Source organism: Chrysochloris asiatica, unplaced genomic scaffold (genome assembly GCF_000296735.1).
Source record: "Chrysochloris asiatica unplaced genomic scaffold, ChrAsi1.0 scaffold00269, whole genome shotgun sequence".
Taxonomy (NCBI): domain Eukaryota; kingdom Metazoa; phylum Chordata; class Mammalia; order Afrosoricida; family Chrysochloridae; genus Chrysochloris; species Chrysochloris asiatica.
Window position 1 is genome coordinate 1,960,484 of NW_006408787.1, and position 5,235 is coordinate 1,965,718.

General features: G+C 37.3%; 1 pseudogene; it reads right to left on the minus strand.

Annotated features, from left to right (window-relative positions):
- Positions 1-216: 216 nt before the first annotated feature.
- On the minus strand, positions 217-925 carry LOC102841809 (annotated as a pseudogene).
- Positions 926-5,235: the final 4,310 nt, after the last annotated feature.

Below are 5,235 nucleotides of genomic sequence, written 5' to 3' on the forward strand. Positions count from 1 at the left end.
AATATTCTGGCTGTAGAATTTATTTTAATCAACTGTTTTTTTTTTTTTTTTCAGTTTCACAGTTTATTATGATTTATGTCATTTAAAAAATATCAGCCCATTAAACCATGTAGAAATAAGTATGAAAAAAATCTGCAAAACAAAACATATTTAAACATGTTTAAGAGTGGACATATTATCTGAAATCCCAGATTATTCAGGTGCTTCATTATTATGCTATGCGGCCAAGTAATCTTTAACTTCAGTTGGAGTAAGCCTCCTAAATCCAGCTTCATTGCAGATACCAACTTCTATGTAATCTTCTGTCATAGCCCTTCAAAGTTTTCCTTTAGGGTTAAGATGCTGTATGGATGGTTTCTTCAAGTTCCAGATCTCCATTGTATCTTTTCTTTAGGAACATTTTCCCATTCACATAGTTCTTCCCCATTGCTGTGGATTTCCAGGCAAAGAAGACTCCATATGGATCGGACTGAAATAAATAAGATCGTACCTCATCCCAACCACAACTAAGTAAAGAAACTCCAAATGGACGTACACCACCGGACAGGGTGTATTCCTGCCTCACAGAAGCTATTTTCTGTCCCAGCTGTGCTGTGGGGATGGGCTCTTCGTAAACAAGATAGTACTGCTGAGCTAATTTTTGAGCTCTGTGTACAAGTACTCTGTAATCTGGGCCCATGCCACTATATACCAAGCCACTATATACCACTATATGCTTGGGGATTGGTTCCACTTTGTGTACACTTCGTTCTTAGTACAGAATGGCTTTCTGCTTCTTTTCTGTTGTTAACACCACATAATTTGCAGCTTTAATTCCTACTGAAAGGGGTCCTCCAGCTACAGCAGCCAAAGCATATTCAATCTGGATAAGTTTACCAAATGGACTGAATGTTGTCAGTGAAAAGCTATAACCACATTCCACCATCTTTACCTGGAGAGCTTAATCAACTTTTAAAAGAAATATACATAATTTTCCAACATAATCTCCTGGTTTTTCAATACACTTTGTCCATTTGTCAAGAAGCTTTCACATTCCTTTATTAAAAAAAAAAAAAAAAATGCATTTGATTGAGCTGCAAGCCACAATTGCACTGCTGTCTTCAGTTCTTCATAAGAGGTAAATTTTTATCTTTGAAGGATTGCTTTCAGGGAACCAAACAGATTCTGTTAGATGGAACAAGATCAGGACAATAGGGAGGATATTTTAACTCCTCAAAATGAAGTTTCTGTATTTTCAACAGTGTGAGCAGAGGTGTGAAGGGCATGCATTATCATGCATGATCACAATGCCCTTGTGTAAAGTCCTCTGCATTTAACCTGAAGTTTAGGCCTCAGCTCTTCAGTGAGCATCTCACTATAATGAGCACTGTTGATTGTTGAACTTTTTCCTGATAGTGTTCCAGTACTGGCCTTTGAGAATTTCAGAAAATTGTAAGCATTAATTTTCCAGGTGATGGTTGACTTTTGAACTTTTTCTTGATTGGTGATTGAGGATGTTTCTATTCCATACTCTGGAGTTTACTCTTAGGCTCATATTCATGTCTTATTACCAGTAATGAATTTCTTAAAGAAACTTTTACCTTCCTTAGATTATCTGTCCAAATTTTGTTTGCAGATTTCCAAACACTTCTATTTCTGTTTTTCCATGAGTTGTTTCTGTATCCATCTCACACAAACTCTTTGAAACCCATGTGTGTCAAGGATTATTTAATAGGCATAGCCATGGCTGATTCTATTTGATATAATCACTTCATATGTGTATTCAATGTTGTCATCAACAGGCTTTAATACAATTGGAGTGTGGATAATTTTTGACTCATTCTCCTATTTATTTATAAAAATGAAACCAGGAAATCTAGACAGAAAGGGAAGTTTTGTATCAGTTGCTTAGTATCGCCATAAACTTCCAAACAACAGAGTAGAACTGTCCTATAAAGTTTCCATGGTTGTAATATTTATGAAAGCAGACTGCTGCATCTCTATTCCACAGGGAGGATGGGTTTGAACCACGGACATTAAGGTTAGCCACAGAGTACTTGAATTGCTATGATATCCATAACTTTTAGGGCAATAGAGAGTAAAATAATTTCACAAAAAAGCCTATGGTAAAATTAGATTTATAGAATAAACCGTCTTTGAGCTGATGTTGGGTGGGGATTTCATGTCCTTGCCAAACAGAATTTTAATTAATAAGGAATTACCATATACGTTTTACAAAGAGATTACCAACTTTTCAAAGAGTTAGAAAACATTAGAACATACTTAACACTAAATTAAATCAAACACACTTAAATCATTTTAATGCCTCCAAAGTTCCCTAGAAATAGTTTATATAAGTAAATAAGATTCAAAGGCAGTAGAAATGCAGCATAAATAAAATGGCATACAGTAAGAAACTATGGTTATTAATTAAAAAAATTATAATTCAGGGGCTAATGAAATGAAAGTTTAGGTAATCAAAATGTGTAGTTATTGAGTGTTTATTACATAATACAAGATGGTTGTTGTTAGGTGTTGTTGAGTCAGTTCCAACTTTAAATAACCCTATACTAAACAGAATAAAATACTGCCTGGTCCTGTGCCATCATCACAACTGTTGCTATACTTGTCATCTGCCAATTTGTCATATGGTTGCTTGCATGTTGCTGCGATGCTGGAAGGTACGCCACTGGTATTTTAATACCAGCAAGTTACACACATGGTGGACAGGCTTCAGCTGAGATTCCAGGCTGAAACAGACAGGAAGGCAGAGGAATGGATTGCTTCTGAATGCATTTTGTTGTTGTTAGGTGCCACTGAGTCATTTGTGACGCATATCTAGCCAATGAACAACAGAATAAAACACTGCCTAGTCCTGCACAACCAATGCTAACCTTGAACCCATTGCTGCTTCAACTGTGCCAAATCATAGCATCCTTTTTTTTTCTCTGGCCCTCCACTCTATCAAGAAACCAAACACTCATGGAAGCAGCAGTCAAGAAATCAAATGACATACTGTATTAGGCAAATCTGCTACACAAGACTTTTTAAAAATGTTCAAGGATAAAGCTATCAGTTTGAAAACTAAGGTGCACCTTAGTTCTCTCTCCAGGGGCTAATTCCTCCTGATAATGTATGTGAAGTATGAGAGACAGAGTCTTGCCATCTTTGGTTCTAAGGAGCATTTTGACTGTACTTCTTCCAGGCCAGATTTGTTTTTTCTTCTGGCAGTCCATGCTATTTTCAACAATTTCTTAAAACTCAAATATAACAATTCTTTTAAGGTTTTCCTTATTCATTGTCCAACAGTCACATACAAATGAAACAATTGAAAATACTATGGCTTGGGTCAGGTGCATCTTAGTTCTCAAACTGATAGCTTTGTCCTTGACATTTTTTAAAAGTCTTGTGCAGCAGATTTGCCTTATACAGTATGTCATTTGATTTCTTGACTGCTGTTTCCATGAGTGTTGCTTGTTAATGCAATCAATATGAAGTCTTTGACAACTTCAACCTTTTCTCCATTTATCATGATGTTATTTATTGACCCATTTGTAAGGATCTTTGTTTTCTTCACATTGAAGTGCAATTCATATTGAAGTCTTTGATCTTCATCAGTAAGTATTTCAAATCCTATTCACTGGCAACAAACACGATTGTATCATCTGTGTATTGTAGGTTGTTAATGAATGTTCCTCAAATCGTGCTGCCCTGTTTTCTTCATATAATCCACCTTCTCATATTAAATATTCAGCATGTATATTGAATAAGTATGGTGAAAGCATACAACCATGACACACACATTTCCGTATTTTAAACCATTCACTATCCCCTGGTTTTGTCTGAATGACTGCCTTTTGGTCTAAATACAGGTTCTCTGTGAGTGCAGATAAGAGTTCTAGAATGCCTATTCTTTGTATTAAAAAAAAAAAAAAAAGCTTTTATTGCATATTGAGTGAGTGAAGCTTTATAGGGCAGATCATCAGTTTTACATTCAGCAAATCATTGCAATGATTACAATCCCCTCCATGTACCCTCAGCCATGAGTGTTTACCTCTATTACCCTTTTCTTTTGTTTTGTTTTGATGTACACATACCACATTGGCAATATATATTCGTTTAAATGACCAAAGGGCACATTTTACAAGCCAGCTTCCGCATACTGCCTTTCTCAGTTCATGGACCTATAGTTCTCTGTTGCTGTACTCCTTCTGTGCCATTGTCTCTGCCACCATCTTTGTTGTCATGGTTTTTCTGGTTAGGATCCCTCACTCCTCTCACGTTCTTCTCTCTTGAAGGTCCTGGGGTCCTCTGTTCCTGAAATGAACGATTAAATGCTCCCTCCTTTAAGTTATACCTCTTCTACATTTACAGTTATGACAATCATCATTAGTCCTGATAACAAATACTCACAACTGAATCATAAAATCCTATCCATGTCATCACCAGACCCATCTGGATAAGAGGAAAACTATTCACTAGGTTTTCTGTTTTACTCACCTCATTCTGACACTAAGCAACCTCATGAAAGCTTGTAAGCCAGCCATTTCTTGCTTTTATAGCCCCCAAATTTGATAGCCAAAGTCTAAGTTGCTTGTCCTTATCAACCCAATGCACTGAGGAGGGATGCTTGATTCTTGATATGAGGAGTCCTTCTATCTTTGGTTGGAATTCTGGGCAGTTTTATCCATAAGCAAAGACCCAATTGATCAGGTTGTATGTAGCAATTTATGCTTACTTCCTGTGTCATACTTCTTTATTTTCATCTGTACGAATTCTGGTTGGCAAGTCATTCAAGCTAGATCAAATGGGTACTATCTGCAAGTTTGGGAATTCTTGTATGACTCCTGATCCTTCAGACCAGTTGGCGACTTCACTCTTATTCACTCTTAACTCTACCCCCCGCCCCCTGTGTCTAGGTCAGTGTCCTTAGACTCAGGAGTTCACACGTCTCCCTGAACTTCAAACTAGACAGCCCATCCTCTTTTCTCTCTCATCTCAAGGTCATCAGGTATCTATGGACCATGGCCAATCTCAGCCATGTCCTTATTGCTGCATTTCCCCCACTTCCACTCACAAGTATGCTAGTAAGCACACATGACTGTGAGTTCACTTTGGGTTTCATTCTTAGAAAGTGGTTTAGTTTACCCTGGTGGGCTGACTTCACTTGCTTTGATGGCCCAAGGCAAACAGCTTGCTTTATATTGTCACATCAAAACAGTCTGCCTTTTTTTTCCCCCCCTCCTCCCTTTGGTC